Genomic DNA, 12914 nt, shown 5'->3' with positions numbered 1-12914 from the left:
TTTTTTTAATATGGTTTTGTTCACTCACCATACATTCCATCCCAAGTAAATAATCGATGGTTTTCTGCATGGTCATACATTTCTGTGTTCACCACCTTCACCACTATCTATATAAGGGCATCCACATTTCTTCCACAAGGCAAGAGGGAGAGTCAAAGAAGGTAGAGAGGCAAAAGAAAGAGGAAAAAAAAAAATGACAGCTAGGAAGCAGCAAAAGGAAAAATAACCTTAAATCAAAGTAGACTAAAGAATCAGACAATACCACCAATGTCAAGTGTCTAACATGCCTCCCCTATCCCCACCTCTTATCTGCATTCACCTTGGTATGTCACCTTTGTTACATTAAAGGAAGCATAATACAATGATTCTATTAGTTACAGTCTCTAGTTTATGCTGATTGCATCCCTCTCCCAATGCCTCCCCGTTTTTAACACCTTGCAAGGTTGACGTTTGCTTATTCTCCCTCGTAAAAGAACATATTTGTACATTTTATCACAATTGTTTAATACTCTAGATTTCACCAATTTCACAGTCCCAGTGTGCCGGTTTGAGTGTATTGTGTCCCCCAAATGTCATTATCTTTGTAGTCTTGTGTGGGGCAGAAGTTTTGGTGCTGGTTGGATTTGCTTGGAATGTGCCTCACCCAGCTGTGGGAGATGATTCTGATGAGATGTTCCCATGGAGGCGTGGCCCCGCCCATTTGGGATGGGCCTTGATCGGTGGAGCTATATAAATGAGCTGACTCAAAGAGAAAAAAGAGAGTGCAGCTGGGAGTAATGTTTTGAAGAGAAGCAAGCTTGCTAGAAAGGAACGTCCTGGGAGAAAGCCGTTTTGAGGCCGGAGCTTTGGAGCAGATGCCAGCTGCCTTCCTAGCTAACAGAGGTTTTCTGGACACCACTGGCCGTCCTCCGGTGAAGGTACCCGATTGCTGAGGTGTTACCTTGGATGCTTTGTGGCCTTAAGACTGTAATTATTTAGTGAAATAAACCCCCGTTTTATAAAAGCCTATCCATCTCTGGTGTTTTGCATTCTCCAGCATTAGCAAACTAGGACAGATTTTGGTACCAGAGAAGTGGGGTGCTTTTGCTGCTGAGTTTGCGAATACCAAACATGTTGGAACGGCTTTTTAAATGGATAATGGGGAGTTTCTGGAAGAACTGTGAGGAGCTTGATAGAAAAGGCCTAAACTGCTTTAAAGAGACTGTTAGTGGAAATATGGACTCTAAAGATACTTCTGATGAGGCCCTGAGCAGAAATGATGAATGTGTTGTTGTAAACTGGAAGAAAGGCAATCCTTGTTTTAAAGTGGCAGAGAATTTGGCAAAATTGAGTCCTGGTGTCAGATGGAAGGAAGAATTTAAAAGTGATAACCTGGAATACTTAGCTGAGGAGATCTCCAGACTACATGTGGAGGATATACCCTGGCTTCTCCTTGCAGCTTATAGTAAAATGCGAGCGGAGAGAGATAAACTTAGAACTGAACTCTTGGGTTCAAAGAAACCAGAAGCTGATGGCTTGGAAAATTACGAGCTTCCAGGTGGTGGAATCCCAGAAGCTACAGCCCAACATGAGGATGTAACCAAACATGGAACCCAGCTGCCATTTCAGTACAAGCCAAGATTGGAAAAGGAGTTAAGCAGAAAGGATTTGTGGAAGGTCCTATTGTCTAATGGCTTTGACCCCTGTGTGCTTCATGCAAAGCCAACAGAATTTTTGCGAGATCTTTATAGACAGAGCCATTGCCGGTCTGGACTGGAGGAGACAGACAAGGAAAAAATTAAAGGAAAAATCTCTTCAAAGACAGAGCCATGGAGGTTGAGGTCTGGAGTCAGGAGGTCTCGGGCTGGGAGAGCGGAGCAGCCCACATGCATGGAAAGGGTGAGTTTGCCCTGGAGGTCGAGGGCGGGCTTTCCGCCTCGATGCTCTGGTAGAGTTTTGCCACCTCAGGTCCCAAAGAGGGTGGAGCACATTCCCAGGGAATTGAGGAGAGCCTGGCTGCCACCACACTGTTCTGAACGGGTTGAGCATGTGCCCCGGAGATGGAAGGGAATCCGGGAGCTGCCCCAAGGTTTTAGGAGGGTGGAGCCGAGAAGGTGGTCTCCCCAATGTGTGGAAATGTTGAAGCACTCACTTAAGTGTTTGGAGAGGAAAGGGCTGCCGAAAAGGCCCTTAGGAAGGGTTAGGCTCCCGCTCTCTCAAGCCCCAAGAATGCAACATTGTTCTGTAAAAGACTCTCGGACTTTGAAATCTAATGGACTTTGTCCTGTGGGTTTTAGGAACTGTTTTGCTCCTGTTAACCCTGTTTTCCTTACTGTTTCTCCTTATGGCAATGGAAATGTTCATCCTATGAATGTCTCTCCTTTGTATATTGGAAGCACATAACTTGTTCTAGGTTCACAGATCCACAGCTAGAGGGGAATTATGCCTTAGGACTAACCAAGCCTAAATTGATTTTGATGGGATTTTGTACTTAACTTTTGTTACTGAAATGATTTAAGTTTTTGTGATATTGTGATGAAATAAATGTATTTTGTATTTGGAAAGATAATGTCATTTTGGGTTCTAGGGGGTGGAATGCGCCGGTTTGAGTGTATTGTGTCCCCCAAATGCCATTATCTTTGTAGTCTTGTGTGGGGCAGAAGTTTTGGTGCTGGTTGGATTTGCTTGGAATGTGCCCCACCCAGCTGTGGGAGATGATTCTGATGAGATGTTCCCATGGAGGCGTGGCCCCGCCCATTTGGGATGGGCCTTGATCGGTGGAGCTATATAAATGAGCTGACTCAAAGAGAAAAAAGAGAGTGCAGCTGGGAGTAATGTTTTGAAGAGAAGCAAGCTTGCTAGAAAGGAACGTCCTGGGAGAAAGCCGTTTTGAGGCCGGAGCTTTGGAGCAGATGCCAGCTGCCTTCCTAGCTAACAGAGGTTTTCTGGACACCACTGGCCGTCCTCCGGTGAAGGTACCCGATTGCTGAGGTGTTACCTTGGATGCTTTGTGGCCTTAAGACTGTAATTATTTAGTGAAATAAACCCCCGTTTTATAAAAGCCTATCCATCTCTGGTGTTTTGCATTCTCCAGCATTAGCAAACTAGGACACCCAGTCTTTATCTTTCCTCCTTTCTTGTGGTGTCTCACATGCTCCCCACCTTCCTCTCTCAACCGTATTCATAGTTACCTTTGTTCAGTGTACTTACATTGTTGTGCTACCATCTCCCAAAATTGTGTTCCAAACCACGCACTCCTGTCTTCTATCACCCTGTAGTGCTCCCTTTAGTATTTTCTGTAGGGCAGGTGTCTTGTTCACAAAGTCTCTCATTGTCTGTTTGTCAAAATATTTTGAGCTCTCCCTCATATTTGAAGGACAGCTTTGCTGGATACAGGTTTCTTGGTTGGTGGTTTTTCTCTTTCAGTATCTTAAATATATCACACCACTTCCTTCTTGCCTCCATGGTTTCTGCTGAGAGATCCGCACATAGTCTTATTAAGCTTCGTTTGTATGTAATGGATTGCTTTTCTCTTGCTGCTTTCAGGATTCTCTCTTTGTCTTTGACATTTGATAATCTGATTATTAAGTGTCTTGGCGTAGGCCTATTCATATCTCTTCTGTTTGGAGTATACTGCGCTTCTTGGATCTGTTATTTTATGTCTTTCATAAGAGATGGGAAATTTTCATTAATTGTTTCCTCTATTATTGCTTCTGCACCCTTTCCCTTCTCTTCTCCTTCTGGGACACCAGTGATACGTACATTATTGTACTTTGTTTCATCCTTGAGTTCCCGGAGACATTGCTCATATTTTTTCATTCTTTTCTCCATCTGCTCCTTTGCGTGTAGGCTTTCAGGTGTTTTTTTCTCCAGTTCCTGAGTGTTTTCTTCTGCCTCTTGAGATCTGCTGTTGTATGTTAACACTGTGTCTTTCATCTCATGTTGTGCCTTTCATTTCCATAGATTGTACTAGTTGTTTTTTTGAACTTTTGATTTCTGCCGTATATATGCCCAGTGATTCCTTTACAGCCTCTATCTCTTTTGCAATATCTTCTCTAAACTTTCTGAACTGATTTAGCATTAGTTGTTTAAATTCCTGTATCTCAGTTGAAGTGTACGTTTGTTCCTTTGACTGGGCCATAACTTTGTTTTCTTAGTGTAGGCTGTAATTTTCTGTTGTCTAGGCATGGTTTCCTTGGTTATCCAAATCAGGTTTTCCCAGACCAGAACAGGCTCAGGTCCCAGAGGGAAGAAATATTCATTATCTGGTTTCCCTGCAGGTGTGTCTTAGAAAATTGCTCCACCCTGTGATGCCTCAGGTCACTGTGCTTTTCTGCCCAGCAAGAGGCACCTGTCAGCCTGTAATTCTTGACTGGTGTGAGGAGGTATGGCCGTGTTCCCCCAGGCTCTGGGGTCTGGTTCTGAATGGAAAGGGCCCCACCCCTTTCCTCCTGGAGAAGACAGAGCCCCCAGGTGGAGGTCATTAGCATTTCAATGGGCTTACTCTCTGCTTGTGCTGTCTCCACCCTTCCCCGAGTCACAGCTCTGGAAACTGAAAAGGACTGGGGCTTTCTCCACTGAGCCAAAAAGGAAACAGATAGTCCCCTTCAGACCCAGTCCAAGGCGACCCTCCAGCTCTCGAAGGTCAGTCGTCACCCAAAGCCTCTGTCTGTTTTTTGGGGATGCGTACCTGTAGTGAGCAATTCACACTCGCTACTTAAAACCCCAGTTGGAGCTCAGCTGAGCTATATTTGCTTGCTGGGAGAGAGCTTCTCTCTGGCACCACGAGGCTTTGCAGCTCGGGCTATGGGGGAGGGGGTCTCACGACTTGAATCCGCAGTTTTTACTTACAGATTTTATGCTGTGTTCTCGTGCATTCCTCCCAATTCAGGTTGGTGTATGATGAGTGGATAGTCTCGTTTGTCCCCCCGCAGTTATTGTGGATTATTTACTAGTTGTTTTGGTTTTTTGTAGTTGTTCCAGGGGGACTACTTAGCTTCCACTCCTCTCTATGCTGCCATCTTGCCCTGCCTCTTCTTCCTCTGCTTTTATCTGTACCACAGTTGAGGCTAGGTGTATTCTTTCAAAGAAATAGCCACAGATATGCATAAATACATTTTTTTAAAATGTGCTTTCCTACACTAGAGGGAGTTCTTTCTGCCTTTTGAAGGAGCTCTGGGGGAGAGGCCCATCTGTCTGCACAAGCTTTTTGCTTGTTCAGATCTCTGCATTTTATGAATGCTTCCTACTACGAAAACATTTTGTAAGTCACTGCTTGTACCAGGTAATTTTTGCTGGGGATGGGAAAGGGTTGGATGTTTTGGATGTGAGTGGGGTGGGTGGGTATTTTCTTATTGATGCTTTCTGTTCAGGTCTGTTCTGAGGGAATAACAATAAATTCCTGTGAAACCAGCATGTGCTGCTGCCTTTGTAACTGCATGGAAATTTAGCGTGGGCTTTCTCTAGGTTAAGGCAGATATGTGTGAACTGGGAGATGTGAATGTAAAATTTTTTAACAGCTCATGAAATTAAGCTATTAAAATAACAAAACAACATAAAAATTAGTTTAATTTTACTTCAATGCTCTATAATTTTAGAATTAGCCTTGTTTTACAAACCCTTAAAATGCATTTTAGAAAGCAAAGTTGATATGCTTGGTTATCTTTTGATGAATGAAAGCTTTCCTAAAATCCCACACATTTGGTTAATGGTACCTAATTTTGTAATTTAAGCATTCAATGGACATATGGACATGTATTAAACTAACTGACAAAAAAAAAAAAAAGTCTGATGGAAGGAAGTGGCATCTCAACAGCCTCGACAGTGGGAGATTTAGGAGGCAGCCCTAGGGCTTATTTTCCTGAAGCCGCCCCTCCTCCATTAGAGCTCTGCATTTTGATATTCAGTCTTTAGCTAATTTTTTTGTGCTGTGAGCCTGGCTTGCAACTCCTTATAATTCTATTTCTGCTGCTTCTGAAGTGCCAAGCTTCTTCTGTGGCACACGGTGATGGGGTAGATGTGGAGCTGCTGGGATATCAGCAAGATTCTTTTCCCTGCCCGTATCTTCTTTTCTGCAGAAATAGAAGACTCTCTTGGCAATGACTAGATGAGTTATTCTGTAACCGAGAAATGAAAATTAAATAATTAGGATGGCTGAATCATTATACAGATGACTTTCTCTTCATTTCTAGTATATTGTAGAATAGCCAAAAAGAAATAGCTGAAATTACTGAAATGCACTGAACTTTAACCCAGATGCCTTTGTTTTTGATGATGATTGTATAACTATATAGCCTTTATCTTGTGATTGTAAAAACCTTGTGACTGGCCCTGCTTGTACCCCCTTATCCTGTTTTACAATGTTAGAATCTTATGATCACAGAGACAACCCCCTAATGTTTATTAATGAAGGAACTTGAGTCAGCCCAGAACTAACCCACCCCAATCCCTAAACTATCTTGCTGGATGAAGTTAGATCTAACCAAAATGGACCCATCTGACATGTGCAGTGGCTTAAACTTTAACCTATAAGTGACTTATACCTTAATATAATACTAAAAATCACACCCAACATCATATCAAAACCATTTTTCTTACATTCTGTGACTAAGCATGTAATCATTCTGTGCATGTTCAATAATTAGATCTTTAAGTTTGTTATTTTGAGCCACTGTGCTCATTATCCCAAAACCTGCCCATCTTTTGATACTATAAGTCTATAGAGTTACTGCAGTTTGGGGAAACAATTGGCTCTTACACACATTGGGCAGAGAACCCCACATTTGATCGGGAACAATTTGGCGACTCTGGTGGGACACAGATGCCCACAGAGAATAGGAGTCCGACTGCCTGAAGTTCTGGAGCCCCAGCAGGAGAAGTAATCACAGTAATCAAGCCTTTTGCAGCCACTAAACACTTTTAGTCTCGGGGCTGGGCAACTGGGTTTACACCTGCTTTGCCAGCAGCCCCTCCTCTGTGCTTTAAAGTGTCACGGGGAGACCACAGTTTCCAGGTTCAGGTCCGGACCTCTGACTGGGGAAGGGGCCACCACAGTGAAAGTGGGGCAGGAAGTTAGCACAGGGGTTCATGGCCCATGGGCTTGGGTTTTGAGGCCCTGGGTCCTGCTTCTAGAATGCTTTCCCTCGCTCTGACCTCTCCACATTTCTGTTTTCTGAGTATCATTCTGTGTGGGGTTCAAGGTCCTGACCAGTTTGTCTGTGGAGTATAATCCTGAAATATAAGTAATCCAACAATTAACTGGTATTTAGTGCAATTAAATGTTTATGTCTGTTTAATTGTTACTTGTTGTGTTACTTAGATACAGTGTTAAGTGTCTATTTAAATTGTTAATTGGTGTGTTACTGCATTTGTATTGTTCGATTGTCCTTAATTGGATAGTAATTACTAAAACTCTTTAAAATGGGAAATTCTAATTCTGATAGCATTCCTGGATGTAGCCCCTTGGGCTGTGTTTTGAAAAATTAGAAAGATTTTAGGTTACAAACCCATAAAAAAAAAATAAAAAAAAAAGAGAAGGTTTATTCTTGTAACACAGTCTGACCTCAATATGATATAACATGGGAAGAAAAGCTGGAGAATGTTTCTATCCAAAAGAACACTGTATCACACGAAGAGTTGTTCTGCAAAGGAGAGCAGAAATGGGATGAAATGATGTATATTCAATCCTTCATTTGTCTGTCTCAGCAATCAATGTTGATGAGAGAATGTAAATTTTACCTGTAAAGATTAGTGGAGAAGAAGAAAAGTGTCCTCCCTGACTCAAACCGAGAGGCTGCAGCAGAGCCTTTGTAAACGCCATCTTCTGCTCCACCTCCACCCTATAACCAAGGGGCAGACTGATCAGGAAAGGAAAAAGCTCCCCTACCTCCTCCTCCGTATCCCCCTTTTCCAGAAGAAAAGAGCCTGAGAGAGAGATGATCTCCCCTCCCACACCCATCAGAGTGCTCAGTTCAGCCAGGGCTGCTCTCTAAAACCACTCAGGCACCGGCAAACTCCTGCTCCTATAGGAGTGGACAATCGGGGAGACCCAAGAAGATTTATATATGTAAATACTGTGTTCTCCACATCAAATTTATATAACTGGGAAAATAGTACCCTGCTCCACAGAGAGGACCCAAAGAAAATAGAAAGCTTGGTTGCTTCGATATTAGCAGCCTACAACCCAAATGGGGCTAATATTCAGGCCTTACTAAATACCTTATAACAGAGAGGAACAGAGAATAGTAATAGAAAAATCAAAGCAGGGAAAAGCTAAATAAACAAAGAGAAAATCCTGACAAGCCAGCGTATGCTAAAGCAAATTTAGCAGCACCAGTAGGAGATCCTGAATAGAATCCAAATAAGGCTAATGATCAGGCTAAAGTAAGGCATTATAAAAAGTAAATTATTGCAAGTCTGCCAAAAGGGGTCCTAAACCTATAAACTTGCAAAAACTAATAAACAATACAAGAACCAAGGAAAGTCCCTCAGCTTTCTTTGAAAGAATTTATACCACTTACCAGCAACACACTAATATAGATCCAAAAAGTCCAGAGACTGCCAAAATGTTAAATATAACTCTTTATTACTCAGACTTTCCCTGATATAAGGAGAGAGCTACAGAAAATAGATGGAAAACCAAGATTACCCATGTCTAAGTTAGTTAAAATTGCCTTTAAAGTTTATTACAACAAGGATCAAATTTAAAAAAAGACCAATAATTCAAAAGGCAAACAGCACTTTTGGGGGCTTTACTAAAAGAAACAGCACTTCTCTCAGTCTTGGATGACAATACAGGTAGGAAAGCAACAAATTGACTTGCTTATTAATACAAGAGATTAAATAAAACCTTCTGTGATTTCCAACCAATCAGCTACTATAACAGGGGTATCTGGTAAAAAATGCAGAGAACATTTCCACAGCCACTAGACTGTCTAATTAAAACCAAGTATTTACAGCATAGATTCCTGTATGTACTGAAAATGTTCAATTCCCTTGCTAGGGAAAAACCTGTTAACCAAGTTAGATGCCCAAATAATTTCTTCTCCAGATTGTTTATCAGTAGGCATGCCTTCAGGACAGACTTGTGTATTGCAAACTGCACAGCTGTTTGCTAAAACAGATAAGCTAATCACTCCTATCCCAGAAGAAATCTTGAAAGCTATAAACCAAAGCCATAAGTTGATGGAAAACCCTGATGTGAAAATAATAAAACCAATTCAAGTAAAACTCCAAAAACCAGGCACTGTGTGTCATATTAAACAATACCCACTTAAACTGAAATCCAGAAAAGGAATTGTTCCATTCATACAGTATGTGGATGATGTCTTACTTACAAATCATACCAGAAAAAAATAAAAATTATAGTACAAATTTGTGAGTTTCATATTTCTGTTTCTAGTTTTTTGTATGTCTAAATTTCTATTTGTGTCTGTCTGTTCAATGTATATTTTTCTACCTCCAGATGGTAATACCAGATTTACAAACAAAAACTCTTAAAAGGGCTCTGTTCAGATTAAATATAAATAATCACTTATATATAAAAATTAGTACTCCGGGAGTCCTGGAAATTAAGAAAACCGAGCTTCTAGTCCTCTTTAAACTCCTCTTCTTTAAATTCTGCCTACTTTCTGCTCTTTAAACCTAACTCCAAATCCTACTGAAGTCTCAGTGGGTTTAGAAAAAATTCAGTCTTTTCATTCAGTCCTAAAAGGATAGACACTCAGACCTTCTCACTCTAATTAGGAAGACTCGGGAGGCAGACTGTGCACAAGCTTTGAAGAGCCTGGGCTCTGAAATTCAAAGCCCAGCTCTGCAAGACCTGCTGGTGAAGGTCATGTACAGATCTAAGCAGGAAAAAGTATCTGAAAGAAAAAAAACAACAAACTAAGAAAAAGAAACCCTCCACATTCTCTCTAGCTCACCTATCCCTGCCTCCAAGGACTTCTCCTGAATCTTGACCAAATTCAAGGAGAAACAGTAAAAAGAAAACCAGTTGAGGCAGCTATAGGGGAAGGACTACATGCAGAAAAGATGGGGGAATTGTAGGTTTGGCTTAAAAATTGTTTCTACTAGGCCTGGAGAGTAAAAGTAATAAAGACAGAAAGAATGTTATGAAATAGGCCATGTTTTTCATCATTTGCCCTGTAATACCCTAATTTAGAATGATATTTTCTAATAATACCTTTGCAACAGTAGCTGAAAAATTCATTATTAAAGCACATTTATAGCCTTGAGATAAGGGTATCTGAATAAAATTCAGTTGCCAAATTTAAAAGCTCCAGGAAGCAAAGGAAAATATAATTAAGAGCTACGAAAAAGTTGTTCTGGATTATGATTGGGACAAACTAAACAATTATAATGTATTTTCAGAAGTCTGGTCATCAGTATGCTTTTGAAGTTGTTCATAATTTTAAGATATTATAAAAACAAAGAGGTGTTTAACCTCCAATTGGGGGAGCTTTTTTTTTTTTTTTTTTTTTCATTACTGGATATTACACTATTAACAAGAGAGCGGTTTCAGAAATTACGCATAATATATCTCACTACAATACTGATAAAATAGTAAACTAAAGAAAGCAATATTTCTAGAAACCATCCCCTATGAGCTATCATTATTAAGCATATAATTTTATTCTACTTGGATCTGTTCTCCCCCAGTTTACGCAAGTTTACTAAGTAAAATAGACTAGCATAAAATCTGTTTGATCTTTAAGATAATAAAAAATGCAAGTTTGTTTAATGAAATTGTTGTATTGACAAACTTTATTTTAAGAATCATTATATTTTGTAAGATGTTTAAAGACAGCTCCAAAAATCGTTTTAGTAACTTAAAGTATGCAAATATATAAAGTATGCAAGGTGTGCTTTGTTAGAAAAAAATGTAGTTTTGTCCTAATGTAGAGTAACTAGTTTTCAGAGAATGAGAAGCCAGGAATATAAAAGATAAGACCTGAATAAATATAAAAAGTTATAGAAAGTTTATAAAAGTAAATTTTGTCTATTGTAATCAATGCGGACTAACACGGAATAAGCTTATTTAAAGGTGTCGTTTTGTCCTCAGGGGAACTAGCTGGTTTTCACAGAATGTATGGCAGAAATGTGAATGACAAAATCTGAATGAATGTAAAAGTGGATAGAAAGTTTATGGAAACAGATTTTATCTGTTGTGGTCAGTGATAAGATGTGATGAACTAATTTAATTGAATAGTATACTAATGCAAAACTAAAATTTGACTTTTTGTTTTATGTTCTTCTTCTGAAATTTCTTAAATTGTTAGTCTGGTCTTAATGAAAAGTTATGAAAAGTTTTTCCTAACCATCTGAGTATTCTATCTAAAACCAAATACTCTATGTTAACATTTTAAATCAAACCTAAAAGATATCTTTTTATTCCAAACTGTTACAAAAAATTTGTTCTTTCACCCTGTAAAAAGTGAAGTGCTGAGAGGCCTGCCGGAGGCCAAGATGGCGCATGACTGTGTTATGGGCGGCAATTGGCACCTTCCTGGTGTCTGGTCTGGTGTTTTGTAAGGGGCTGTGGCCAATGCCCCCTCCACCACCATGGTCCGGCATCGGAGTCCGAGGCTATAACTACAGGGAAGATTTTGCAGATGATGATCTTTATGGCCAGTCCGTAGAGGATGATGATTGTATTTCACCAGCAACAGCTGCTCAATTTATTTATTCATGACATGACAAACCTTCCGTTGTTGAGCCAGTAGAAGAATATGATTATGAAGTACTGAAGGAACCCTCCAATTCTTTTTTGAACCACCAGCTAAGTGGAGTTGACCAAGCTTGTCTTTATTCATGCCTTGATCACTTGAGAGAGATACTTGGAGATGCTGTGCCACATGAAATATTAATTGAAGCAGTTCTGAAAAACAAGTCTGATGTGCAGAAGGCTTTGGCAGTGGTTCTGGAGCAAGATAAACTGCAGAACTTGAAGGTCGAGAATGAGGGGGCAGTATCTACAGGAAAGACAGCAAAAGGTAAGGAGTTTTATGTTCTTCTTCTGAAGTTTCAGCTGATAATGTTCAAAGCTATTGTCCTTCATTAGCAAACCATTTGGATTCAGTGGCACTCCCTTTGATATTTCTGGCCCAGTAGCAAAATATGGATTATATCATAACTCTTCAGTTGTATCAAGTCACTGTTTATGCCATTAAAAAAACAGAAACCTGACAGACCTAAAAGTGAAAAGAAACAAGAATCATGTAAGTTAACACAAGATTTATCACTAGCTGACCTGATTAATGATATGCCAAGAAATTCATTTTATGAATCCTGCAAAAGTCAGCCATCAGTCAGACTGTCATCCCCTCGCAGCCTGGAAAGCCACATTTCAGAATATAGGTGCTGATTTGTTAAAACTTCATCCATCTGAATGTGTTTCCAGGGATGATTCTGAGTTCAAAGGGATATCAGATTTAAAATGCTTAATGAAAAAGAACCCACCTAGTAACTCTTTATGTGTTCAAAATAAGCCACTGCCCAATTTCCGAAAAGTTTCAGTACAGAACCGTTCAGGAAGTTTAAATAATCCTCCGCACTTGACTCGCTCATTGAAAAACATGACTCTTGATAATTTGAATGCTGGTAAAAAGCCTGAATTTGGAAATATTTCTTTAGTCTTCAACTGGAATCTCTTTGGCATTTTGTAAAGCTTCTCCCACAAGAGACCTTGAGAATTTGTCACTTTCTGACTTGATTGCAGAAACAATTGAGGTAGACAAATCACAGATTTAAAAAAGATTCCTTTAACCCCAGTTTATCTGAAATGAGGTCTCTTGGAATAGATTCAAATATTGATCTGAGTGTTCTTTTTTTTTAATATTCATTTTATTGAGATATATTCACATACCACGCAGTCATACAAAACAAATCGTACATTCGCTTGTTCACAGTACCATTACATAGTTGTGCATTCATCG

At 40.0% G+C, this 12914-nt stretch overlaps 1 long non-coding RNA gene and 1 pseudogene across 1 annotated transcript; one reads left to right on the top strand and one right to left on the bottom strand.

The window, feature by feature from the left end:
• Positions 1-5567: 5567 nt before the first annotated feature.
• LOC119510975 lies at positions 5568-8085 on the bottom strand. Its single transcript, XR_005212091.1, has 3 exons — positions 7717-8085; positions 7541-7619; positions 5568-6095 (listed from the first exon to the last, which is right to left on the bottom strand). It is a non-coding gene; the product is annotated as an uncharacterized LOC119510975 (long non-coding RNA).
• Positions 8086-11541: 3456 nt separating this feature from the next.
• On the top strand, positions 11542-12877 carry LOC119510971 (annotated as a pseudogene).
• Positions 12878-12914: the final 37 nt, after the last annotated feature.

This window comes from Choloepus didactylus, chromosome 15 (genome assembly GCF_015220235.1).
Source record: "Choloepus didactylus isolate mChoDid1 chromosome 15, mChoDid1.pri, whole genome shotgun sequence".
Classification (NCBI taxonomy): domain Eukaryota; kingdom Metazoa; phylum Chordata; class Mammalia; order Pilosa; family Megalonychidae; genus Choloepus; species Choloepus didactylus.
The sequence above is the reverse complement of the archived record's forward strand: the minus strand, read 5'-3'. Positions and strand labels throughout refer to the sequence as shown.